The 12,857-nt window shown below is 40.4% G+C and overlaps 1 protein-coding gene across 12 annotated transcripts in view; it reads left to right on the top strand.

Moving 5' to 3' along the window:
• The window catches only part of ATXN1 (ataxin 1), a 209,121-nt gene that overhangs the window by 60,613 nt on the left and 135,651 nt on the right, over positions 1–12,857 (top strand). For all 12 annotated transcript variants that reach the window (XM_053396830.1, XM_053396826.1, XM_053396831.1 and 9 more), the window contains one exon: positions 7,643–7,747. The gene's annotated coding sequence lies outside the window, so the exon portion shown is untranslated. The remainder of the gene's footprint in view (positions 1–7,642; positions 7,748–12,857) is intronic.

Genomic DNA, 12,857 nt, shown 5'->3' with positions numbered 1-12,857 from the left:
GGCATCTCTGGAGGTGGGGGAAAACCCTGTATTCCAATTTCAGCGTTGGTGGTCACGCAAAAGGTGCTGGTTGCTGTAGTTTGAAAAACAGTCCTGAAGTAGCTTGGAGCATTCTGCTAACTTTAGATTAAATATACCATTGCAGAAGCTGTTGTCACAATACATATCTTAAAATTGGGATTTGAGTAATGTAAGTAAGATTTTTGCTGCTTTTCTTCTGGTGGACAAATTGAAGACTTAAGTGTGTCTAATATTTTTGCTACTTTTTTTAAGAAAATGAATGGTGGTGTCATATTAACAAGAAGAGATTGGGAACACCTTTAGAAAATTATTTTACAAGTTGTAGCATTGCAACATGAAAATGTAAACTTTGCAGAAGGGGGAGTAGCTTCAGGAATGGTTCACCTTTATATATTTGATTGTGCTAACCTGGTATTGCTAACAGATTTTCAAAGGATTTTACAGAAAAAAACACCTAAATAGAAATATACAGGGGTCTATTCATTGTGTCTCCAAAGTTCAAGAAGAATTGCAGAGGCAAACTTGCACCCTACTTCCCCAATTCCAAGATGAAGGTGGCAGAGTTTGATGCTGTAAGCACTGAACTATGGCAAGGTTTGCAGTTCATCTTGTCTTATTACTTTCCAGACCTCTACATAATTAAGTAGAAGTTTAGCGATTAAACAGCTTCATAAACCACCTTTCGGGGCCATGCCCTCACAAAGCAGCGTACACTGATATGGAGATGATTTATACCATCTGATGGGCACACTTTATCATGAAACAGCATCTAGACTTTGTAGGCCTGATAAAGCCTTATGATTTCCAAATTAAGGAGCAGCTCAGAATTTCGTAGCTGAAAACATATTAAGGAAAGGCAGCCTGGAAGAGAGGTGGTTTTAAGGGTCACTTGAAAGCCTGCACTGAAGTGGCCAAGTGTAATTCATTCAGGAGGGAGTTCTGTAAGTGTGAAGGCCTCATTGCTTGTGCCCAGCAATCTTGATGGTGAGCACATGAGCTGGACCTCTGCAGCTGTTCTGATGAGTGGGCAGGGTCATGTGAGTGAATCTGATCCTGCCCATCTCGGGATCTTGGAGAATGATATGAGGAATCTCTCTTACTACTGCTGAGGTTTAACATCCCACGGCTTTCCAAGCTTCTCTGAGGCCTTGTAGGAGGTCTAGGAGATCCTGAGAGATCTTGCACTTGTGAACTCCTGAAATTGTTTGTATGCAAAATATGGATAATGCACATTGGTATATAAATAAAACTCTATTTTAGTCTTCCTCTTCATTGAAAGTGATCATATCTCTTGTATGTCAGCTGTGGATGTCAGACTGATGGATTCCCTTTCCCTCTAACACAATGGTTCACAAAGGGTGTAGTGTGCCACACTGGTGTGGCAGGAGAGGGCAATCCTAGTTGTGATACAGAATCGCCATTCGAACTGTGTGCTGGAGAAGACTCCTTTATAATAAAGATTTTTAAAAATGGTGTGGCACGAGCAAAAAGTTTGAGAACCACTGCCCTAACCCAACCTGGAAGATATTCTCCTTAATATCTGTTCTATGAAGACTGGCTGAGATTATTTAGTAGTGAAAGGTACTCTACCTATTGTTATAAAATCATTTTCATTCCATGCAAACCGTTCCTTATGTTAATGAAGTACATATCATTCCTTTTTAAAGACAGGTCACTTACAATTTAAGATATTCCAGGGGAAAATGGAATCGGAGGTGCATACCACGTGGTTAGTGTCTCTCAATACCAATTTTCATAAGCATGTTCCTTCTACTCTGCACAGCTTAAAGGGCAGAAGAGCAGATTGGGTTCCCTAAATTCTCCTTCAGTCCCAAAGGCAGCTAAGTCCAAGGCTGTGGTTAGAGGTTGAAGAGGGAGTGAAAAATGTGTTTTGCTTTCCTTTACCTTTCTATGTCATGAGTTTACATAATGCCTCACACTGACCTTTGGGGCATCTGGCTCAAATTAAACCCATAATATTATCAATGTGGTCTAAAGCTTCTGCCTAATATGACTAACATATGAAAATCTGCCCAATATTTTAAAAGTTTTGATGTACTTTTTTGACTTTTAGCAACTGGAATGCATATCTTCCTTTTTTAAAAAAAACAAATGTACAAATTCAATATGTCCTGTGACACAGCTCAACTTTGGAAGTCATGTTCTTCCCCTCTCACAAGGAAGTCTCAACATCTGTCTGTGGCCACATACATAATAATGTATGTTTCTCAGTAATAAAACTATGGTGTTCTGCCTATGTTTAAAGGCATCCTTTTTCTTAAATTGCTTATGAGATCTGGTTTGGGAAATGGGACCAGTGTTAAAAACCATGAACTAAAAGTCAGCAGCTGCCACTGAAGAAAAGGAGCAGTTGGTGGGTAAGAAATCCACTGATCTCCTTTTCTTTCTTTTTAAATAATTACTTATGGATAAGCCCCTTCCTGCTACTTGGCTATGTTTGCCGCAGGTATATTCTGTGAACATTTGAAGTTATGTAATTGCAGTTTACCGTCACATTAAAAAATGACTAATGACATAATTTGTGTTTTCAAAATACATAAACAGCTCAGCATGAGAGGGTGATATTTTCAGGAGACAAGGGTGAAGTGCTAGGGTAGAAGGTGGAGATGGCTGATATTTCTCTTTAATGAGCTGTGGCTTACATATCCCTTTGAATAATGTATATTGTTTGCTTATGTTCTTCCATATACATGAGCTGTTTCACACCAAGATCTAGCCATAATTGGGAGCTACGGTAGTCTTGTATAACAAGATGTTTCATGTATTTTAAATAGCTGTCGTCGTTGAAAGAAATGACTCTTGGACCTTAAGCTAGCCTTGGGGGTATATAGCCAATTCTGTCAGAACAGCTTCCTCTTCAGGACTGCTGTCAAACTTACTACTGTCTTCCCAGGGCATTAACCCAGGAAGCAGTTCTGGAACTTCCCTCTCCTCTCGCACCCCTCTCCAAATCCATAGTGGGTGGGGAGATCTGAGGCACAAACAAAAACCATTCTGCTAACAGAACTACCGCGTTGGATACCGCCCATGGGAACTAGATATCCATGTTGATTTCAAGTCTGGTGTACTTCCCAGGTGTGTTTCAGTGGGTTGACTGACTTCACTTTGTCATTTCTTCTTCCTTAAAAATGGAATTCTTCCTCCCATGAATTTATGTTTCCAGTTGTTTCATGGAGAGCATTCCTGTATCATAGGAGGGCATACAACGAGGAAATTAATACAAAATGAGAACTTTCCCCTCTAATACTCCTAGCCATACAAACTGGTGTGTGTCAATTGTACTGGAAAAGGAAGAGATGAACCTCCCCTCACCATGGACTGCTTTACCAAAGAGGATTCCTCAGGGAAAAACCGGTGGATAGCAGCATGCTCTGTATCTAGTGAATGTGTAGTTTGACCCCTTTTGGACATTGAATCCCAGTCCTGATGGTGGTTTTCCTGTGTGCTTTTGTATGTTTTTCTTTAAATTGTGAACTGTGCCCAACTTTACCTCCTTGATACATCATGTAGTATTACTTAGAATGTGAAAACAACAACAACAAAGTCTTGTAGCACCCCTTTAAGGTGCCACAGTATTTTGTTGTTTGCTGCAACAGATTAACCCAGCTACCCATTTGCAGCCTGGCATGGTGGCAGGGGAGCAGCCAACATCTCAGACTCCAGCGTGGCTGGGAAACACTTTGCACAGGAAGACACAAACAGGGCAAGACTTCAGAGAGCCAATCAGCATCATTCTAGGCTCCCTGGGGTGTGTGGCCTGGAAGTGGACCAGACCAAAGTCTGTGCTGTCTCTGTCTGGTCTGCTCCTGGGACATAAAAGGTGGTCCTTGCCTGCTTGCTCCACTTCTGCTTCAATTGACTTTTCAAACTACCTACCCTTCGTTGTTTACCTCTTGCTTCCATCAGGGGAGGGTTTGTGATCTAATGGCATTGCTATGAACAACTGTTGGCCCCTGTTTTTTAGGGTTGGAGAGGAATTTTGCCCACAGGCAGATTAACTTTGGTCCTGTGCATTCTTGCTTACCTCATAGTAATTGTCATAACTTATGACGGTAGGAGAGATATTGAGCCAGTTACTTAGGAGAAAGGGACAAGGCAGGGTCACCCTGCCCCATCTCATAGGGTGATTCCCTTAAGAGATTCTGGAGGGCAGCACTTTCCATCCAGAAGTATATTGTATATTGTAGGTTGTATATTGTAGATAGTAAGGTGCTTACGGTAACTTGAATTGTGCCTTGCTGTTGTATTAATACACTGAGGGGAAAAATAAATTGTGGAAGAGGAGTAGGCATTATTTCTGCGGTTAGTGGAGAAGTGAAAAGTCAGTGATACAATTTCAAGGAGAACTTTTAAATAGAATTTCCATTGTTACTGGTGTACTGCAATTTCCCCCCATTATTTGTATACTGCAACTGTTTTAAAGATGGTGCATGGCCTAGGGAACCCTCTAGTGACTTTCTCTGCCAGGTGACACACTTTTGTTCCATCAGTTGAGTCACTGGATTGCAGGGCTCATGAATATTGTGGTACTAAATTAAATAATGGTGTAGAAGTGGGAATGCAAATGAAAAGAGGAAAATACTATAATACACACAATGTCAGTAGTGGACACTGTGAAGCACAGTCATTTAGGAGCTACTTACCTCAGGTTTCAGCTCCTACTTTATCCTCGATATCTGGTTTTGCCTCTGCAGGAAGTTTTTGGGTTTTTTTAAAGTGGGGGAGCATTCATCAATGCAGTCCCCACCCCAGTTTTATTACATCATATTCCCTTTTTGTAGAATGAGACACATTGAAAGCTGCTAATTGTCTGTTACGAGTAATTTATTTGACTGTGGAATAATTATCATTTATATCGCTTGACAAGTACGTATAAATCAACATGACCTTTAACTGCATCGGTTGTTTTAGAATTGGTGTAAAGAAATTCAGGGAACTTGGATGATTTGGTGAGTGAGACTGCTGACCCAATGCTGAGTTGCAGGGAGAGGAAATATTGACCAATCCAAATTAGGTAACCGAAAATTATGCTTCCTGCTGATAAGCTACTTTTCATAGTATGCAAACATAGCACTCGAGGTAGTAAAACTGTGAGGCAGCTATAGTATATCTTATTTAGGAGCTGTAAAATGATCCCATGACAGTAGTAATTCATTCAGTTTCCCACAGAACAGTTTTGTTATGAGGGTTTTGGAAAGCATGTAGAGAAAATGCAGGCATGACCCAGCAAATGTTTTTAACAGTTTTGTTAAGCATTAGACTGAAGCTTTTCCTTTGAGTGGGTGAATATGTGGATTAATATAACTCAGCTGTAAGAAAGCCATATGAACTGCCAATATTTATTAGGGTAATGAACAGCAGCTAGCATTTTGATGTGTGTTTATCCATATAGGCATAAGATGGTATCCAGTTAAGTCATAGATTTTGACAGGTCCAAGTGGAGTATGATTTAGTTGGATACACCCAAGTGGTTTCAGAATAAGGTGAAAAGAAGCAAGAATTCAGTCGAAGATGCAGTCAACCTCTCTTTGAGGATTGATCTATCAATTGAAGGCAGCTGAAACTGAATGCTCTTTCACTGTGAAATGTAAGACACTATACCCTAGAAAGATATCAAGCCGGAAGACAAAGGAGTGTACAATAAAGCAAAGCTAATGAGTCCAATAAACAGCCCCAAGGTTATAAGTGATCTGTCTAGGGGGATACATCTAGCAGAAGATCTAGAACAACTCCAAATGTTTGCTTGTTGGACAGGCACTGAAAAGAACCAGTTGTCCCATTAACCTAAAAATCTTCAAGCATTACAATGCAAAGATGTTTTGATTTGCTTTCCCTGGTAATTTGTACAGTGACATCAAAAAGTGGACCTTATGATAAGGGTTTGTACAGACAATCAATGAAAAGGGAGGAAAGGGCTTGCAGGAAAGTTGAAGAAGTTCTTTGCATCTGTTTTCACTGTGAAAGATGGGCAGATTGTTGTGCTTGAACAAACTTTCTGAGGAGCTGAAGCAAATAGTGATGACAAGAGATTTTGTTCTAGGCTATACTGACAAATTGGAAACCAAATAAAACAGTTTTGCTCTGAAAGGTCCCGGGGCCTGGAATTGCAGGTAGATAAAAAGGAATAATTGTGGTGGGCGGGGGGGGGGGCAGAGCAAAATGCAGAGATGAAGAATAACGGAGAAGGAAGGGTGGAAGGAAGAGAGATGTAAATATTCAACATTTATTACTGAAGTTAATTCTCGTGCTTTGGGGGGGATCTCTCATATAATATAGCAGTGAACTGATTCTTATTTTATGGCTTTATTCATTTTAAATAGGCTACTTTCCTAATTACAAAAAAACTTCACTTGAATGCCACATTGTGCTTTTGTAGGAGCCAAAATATTGCCCGTTACTGGCCAGAACTGGTTAGTTTCAGCAAGGTGGTGGCCTCATTTGCCTTCCAAGGTTGCAGTGCTATATGACATCAGTTTTGGTGATGTGGTTACTGCAGCCAAGAGCAAAGCTTCCTGCATTGCATTGCCCTTAGTCTGAATAGATGACCCTTTCTGCACACTCTTTTGATATTATCCCCAAAAGCTTCCAAAAGGGGGAAATGATTTTACTGCCATCAAAGAGTGCCCCCAACTCTTGTCTCACCCCTGTTGTATCCCAGATGCCATCAAATAGGGACCTGTGATACACATATCACAACACTTCATGCTTTATTTGATAAGGCAATGAGTGTTTACTTGGTTCAGGGTGGGGAGATAATATTTTCCAAGCAACAATTTGCTGTGTTTTGAGCTCTGGGGAAATGACATTTCCTTACAGTGGTTGTGTTCCCTTGATGGAAACTTTCTGGAACTCCTGCAACAGCTAAGAAGTGTGTGCAGAACACACACAAAAAGTTGTCTAGGTAAGCCTCAGTGCAACTGCAAAAAGAGTACAGTGTGTGAGTTCACCCTCCGCTGAAGGGATAGAAGAAAGATTAAAATACTTTTAAGAACACTTCTTTGGCAGTCTAAAGAAACAGTGATAGGTGACAGTATAGTGTTAAATGATCAACACAGGAAGAAGAGCCCCCTTTCTCACTGCTTGGATTGCAGAAAACTGATCATGTAAAGAAGAGTAGACTCTAGGTTGATGCTTGCTAAGCTGATCTTTGATGTGGTCATGAAGGAGGTGTTGAATGCAGCAGAGGCGTGAGGAGGGTGAAGGTAACCTTTAGATTGGGGAACGAAGATTGTGTAGTTCATTTGATTTACCTTCTTACTGCACCATCCATGCCGCTTATCAGAGTGATTATTTTTCCAGATTTCTCTGTGGTTACTCCTGTTTTCTATGTGTTCATAGTCTGTTTAATCAGCAGTTGATCATCAAAGAATGTTAACAACCATGCTAACAGGCAGTGTTTGAAAAAATCCATTTAGGCTGCCAAGATAACAAAAGGGCACAATCCACAAAAACCGACCACTTCTTCTCCCCACTTCTGGTTCCAAAACTAGCTTACTTAAAGTTATCAGAAACACATTGCGGATAGTGCAGGGATTTCCTTGCCAACCACTTGAAGTGACATTTCTTCTCTGAACATTTCTTGTTTTGTTTTTAATTCTAGCATCCTTGAGCACAATGAACAAGTTTTAATGCACAGACTCCAGGGGAAAGTGCTGCAGCACCTGACCAAAGGAGGTTGCACCTAGGAACACTCCTGCTGTTTGAAGTAAGTAATGGGAGTAGTTTTGTTACAAGGAAAATTGCAATTGCTTTATATATTAATTTGTGTTTGTGTATCTCAGAGGCTATGCTGATGTTTGGTAATGCATGGAGAAGAAGGATCAATTAGAGGGTTAGATTTGATCGTGGCAAGTCTATGTGTGTTGAACTTTGGCCTTTCCCAATCATGTAGGATGAGGATGTGAGGAAGAAGGACAGATTTTAACAGCAAAAGAAGTGCATGGACAGGTGGTCTTCACCACACTTCCATGACTGCAGCTTACTTTCCTATGGCCTGTCCCTTCAGGTGCTTTTTCTCCCTTTCTCTTGACCAAGTTCCTGATACAGCAAATGAGCGGGGGAGGCACTTGGGGAGAGGGGGCTGCAAGGAGGAAAGTGACAGCAGCTCCCTGCTTGCATGTTCCGCTTTTGCTATGAAAATCAGACTGCACTGATCTGTTGCCTTCATGTCTTGTTTGAGTCTGTCTCTCAAATAGCAGCTTGGGCTAGGAAAGAAGTACAGTGCTTGTTCACAGATTCACAAGAGTTTTATTTAGGTCATGTCCACTTGGAGGTTTTTTTTCAGGGCTGGGATATGTCCATCTCTGCAAGCCAGAACGTATCAGTGATAATTCATACAGCAGGGCGGAGGTAGGATATATAGCTTGCATGGCAGGGATATGCAAATTCAGAACCAGTTCCAGGCTTGAAGGAGCTTCAGGCAAGAGTTATACCAATTGGCTCAAGGCCCAAAGCCCTGCATTTTCCCATGAAAAAATGGGAGTATGTAGAGATTTTTTTTGAGAAGCACTATCTTTCACTTTGCATCAGATTTACTCAATGGAAATCAAGCAAGGGAGTTTGACATTGCAACTTGGCTTAATCAGCTTCTGGCACCATCCCTGCTTCTTCCTTGCTTCCTAACCACACCAAGAATAGTGGAATAAGTGAATTATGGATCAAGAGAATAGGCTTGTGTAAAACCCAACATTGCTTCCCACACTTCTAGTTTAGCAAACTGAGCAATTGCCTTGTAGCTCTTCCCTAAAAATACATTTTGTTCCTTGGTTGCTTTGCAAAGAGCCAGCTGTTATACTGAACATGCTTTTCTGCAATGAAGCCTATAGCCAAGTCTCAACACATGAAACTCAAAACAATTGCACACTCTTCCCCTTTCTACCCTTGTCTCCATTTTTCTTCCCTTCCTTTGTTTCCCTATGTCATAGTTGCAAGGGATCTGCCCTCTTGCGCACTGCAAAGAGCAATGCTGTGCTATACATTTAATTTTTTAATTTACTACTATTACCTATCGGTACATAAGATACAAGTCTCAAATATAGTACATAAAACTAAATTATTTTAAAAGATATAGGCACCTTTAAAAAAACCCCTCATTAAAAATCACAGTAGGTGTATACTTATATCAGAACCAACACCAAAGTCACAAAATGAGGGAGCAAGCTTTTTGAGTTCTTCAGAATCCTTCAGGCTGGATGTTCAACAAGCCTAGGGGTAGTTGAAGCCAGCTATTTCAGGAAATAGGTATTTGGGGCCTTTGCAACCAGAAGTCTTGTATTCTATGCAGAAGTAACATATAAGAATTGTTGAGCTCGAGTTGATTCTTGGTTTAGGGCTGCTTCTAGATTTGGAGGGAGGTTTGGCAAAGTGCTAACTGGTGGCCCACACAGGGCTTAACTGTTGGTGGCAGCCAACAGCCGTGCTCCTAACAGTGTGGGCAGCTAGGTGAAACTACCATGTAAATTTCCCATACAGCATTGTGGAAGTTTTTTTTTTTTTTTTTTTTTTTAAGGAGGCTAGACCCAGCTTACTTGCTGCTGCTCAGAGTTCCAGACTGTGGACAGGAAGGGTGGGCCCTATCAAGGTGGTGGGATCATGGTAGCTCCCCAAAGACAGCAGCTACTGACCCTGGCCCTACTATTGGTGGTAGCTGACTACACAATCTCTAATGGTTTGGAGAACGACGCCAGGGGAGCACTTTGCTTAGCGATGCATCTGTAGAGTACTAGGGTTTCAAGAAAAGTTGGTGGCTTATAACGGCATATTCTTCTGCAATTGTGTGGCTATTGGAATTGTTTTATCAAAATATCAACATCCTTGCAGAATTTTGAGTTGTTTTTGTCAGCTCTGTATTCATATTTTGACTGTGCTCGTACTATTCCCCTCATGACAAAAGGTTTTAAATGACATGGTTAGAACAAAATAAAGTCCTCTTTCTGCACCATGGCTGTGAATGACACTGGAATGTTTGAAATAGTAGCATAATTAGCAGCTACGTGACTCAGACTACATTGTGCTATTTTTGGTTTCGTAATTAAAAAAACAGAAAAAGACAACTCAATATGAATTGTAGTGAAATGCTTCACCTCTTTCACCCTTTCCATCGTCTGTCCTTTTATTTTTATTGAATTAGAAAACTGGGGACCTCTTCATCTTTCTTTGTTACATGGCCTGGGAGGAAACAATTGTTGAAATGAAGAGAGAAACAAAAACCTTGCAGGCTTTTCCCTTGTTAGAAACACAGTGCCTTGTTACTTTCACACGTGGCAAAATAATAGAAATCACTGCAAGCTATTTTGTTCTGATCACTGCATTTGCTGCTTTTGCTTTAATTTGGCAGAGTGGAATAGCCATAGAATGAAAACAGGCACTTGGTTTCAGCACAGCATAGAACTGTTTCTGGGGAATTCCAGCACCAGCTTCACTGTTTTGGGGGCATTCCATGAAGCAAATGCGAAAATTATTTGCCTTGAAAGAGGTGTGGAGTGGCTCAGTAGTCCTAAATATCAATAGTCTTGGAGAGAAAATTGGGGGCAGGGGGTGGAAACCGGAGCCATTTTTTGTTGTCAGCATTCATTTTCGTGGAGAGTCTCCACTGTTGTAATCTCTGATCCCCTAGCTCCTGTGTTAGATGCAAAGATATGTTTTTAAAAAGCCACATTTCAGAGCCGTGTAGTCTGTGACTACCCATAGCTCACCTTTTAACACCTGTACCTAAATGCCATGCTTCAAGAGAGAGGCTGAAATACCGCATGAGACCTGTTTCTACCATGCCTTCATAGTCCTGTGCTAACATTTTTAACTAGGAGAAGTTTTGCTGTGTTTATTCCAAAGAGTCAATGAAATACATTTTGTTGGACTGATGTATTGCTAGTAGGTTTTTGAGTTGTACAGAATGATTCTTAATGGCTCATTGAGAGAGTTTGTGTAGCTCAGAATTGTTTGGCATATCAGTTGACCACCAATAATTCTTTAGTATATGTCCATAGTCATATATTCCATGAAGTCAAGGTGGCAACACACCTTTTAAATGTGTCGCGATGTCATCTGATTTGAATTATTGTGACATATATTTATATTTGTATAATGCTGGTAGCTACCATTGTTTCATAACAGTAAACTGGCTTGATCCAGTGCATAGGTGCATCTCATATCTACCACCACACATGAGATTCTCCCTCCCCTATCTGGCATTGATCGGATCATGTACCCGAGACTTGTAATTAGCACAACCCGTCAAAGTCCTGACTGTATTAATATCATAAATAGTTGATCACAATTTTAACATTAAAAAAACCAACAACAGATTTGTTAAAGAGCATATATTAACTGATCTTTAGCTGGAATGTTGTTTGGACAGTATACTAACAACCAAACTTAGACGGTAATTTGGAAACAAACTGTATCACAAAGGAACTTGCCTGGCTAGTTCAACAATGGAATCCTCCATTGGATTTTAACCCAGACTAACCCCACCACCCCAAACTCACAACAGTATTTTTGTTTGTCGTTTTATCTAATATAATGCATTTTTTCCTTATTTTTGTTAATGTATGCAAAGTCACCTCTAATGTATGCATTTTTGCACATATCTTTTGGTTGGAAACATCCAACATAAAATTTGGTGTGAATTAAAATGAAAACCAAATTGAATACCTCCCTTGTCCCTAGTTAAGAGTGTCTCCAGTGTAAGCAGTATGTGTTATAGGTGGCAGGGAAATGTGCTTTCAGATGTATGCAACATTCTCAGTGGTGCTTGATATGCCTTGGTGAAGCAATTTGTCTTCGCTTATTATCTTATGTACTACCATAAGAATTTCCATCATCCACCAGTGTGTCTTCTTACATTTGACAGGTGCAGAAAGATACAACCAGATGTTCTCTCACATCACCATTGATATGTAATATTATGAGTTACACGAATTACACAGGTGTGGTGACATTGTCACGTAATAGTGGCGTGTGTCTCCTGCAGCTGCAGATTCTCTTCCTAGCCTCTGAAGGTGATAGATAATTGCTCTTGAAGTGTTTACATAATCAGCAAGAAATAATTAAAAAGCTAGCACAGATGTTCTTATTTTACCACATTTGATTCTGAGGTTCTACTAAGGCAACCAGAGTTGTGTTTGTTGTGTGCGCATGCATGTATGTTTCTCGGAATCAGCTGTAACTCTTGAATTTTTTCTTAGTATTCAGCCTACATGTAAGTGTAGATAACTTAGAAGTTGACGTAATGTTTGTCTACTCTGCCTACAACTGCAGAAGGTGAAGTGTTTTGACATACGTTCTCCCAAAAACTCTGGAGGGTTTCCAAACATTTCTTTCATCTGTATGTGTCTTTTTAGCAAAGAAACATGAGCAAAGACAATTCTGATTTCTTCTTCCCTCGTCGTTAAGGCTGTTAATTGCCAGGGAACTTTGGCAAAACATTTGCAGTAGAATGGATCTAGTGTCTTGGAGCTGGTTCATCTTGTCACCAACCAAATGTAAGCTTTGTGCTCTGTATAATTATTGACTTATCTGGACTGTCTGTGCAAATGTATGCCCATCATGTTCTGTCCATGTTGTACACTCATTTCACATCTCTCCATCCAAAGACAGTGGTGTTTATTTCCAGTCCACACATAAAGATCCCTGTTGCGGGAAAATATGTGCACAGATAACATTAACCCATATTTTGGTGCTATGTGAATGAGTCTTCAAGGACACACACTCTGCTTATGTTCCCGAGAGTTTTCCTGGCTATGCTATATAGGTCCAGAGAGCTCGGGTTTCAAGCCCTCTACTTGTGTGACATTGCTGAATGTTCCACATGACAC

The sequence above is a fragment of the Podarcis raffonei genome, chromosome 7, assembly GCF_027172205.1.
Source record: "Podarcis raffonei isolate rPodRaf1 chromosome 7, rPodRaf1.pri, whole genome shotgun sequence".
Lineage (NCBI taxonomy): Eukaryota > Metazoa > Chordata > Lepidosauria > Squamata > Lacertidae > Podarcis > Podarcis raffonei.
Note: the sequence above shows the minus strand (reverse complement) of the source record. Positions and strands in the feature narration are given on the sequence as shown.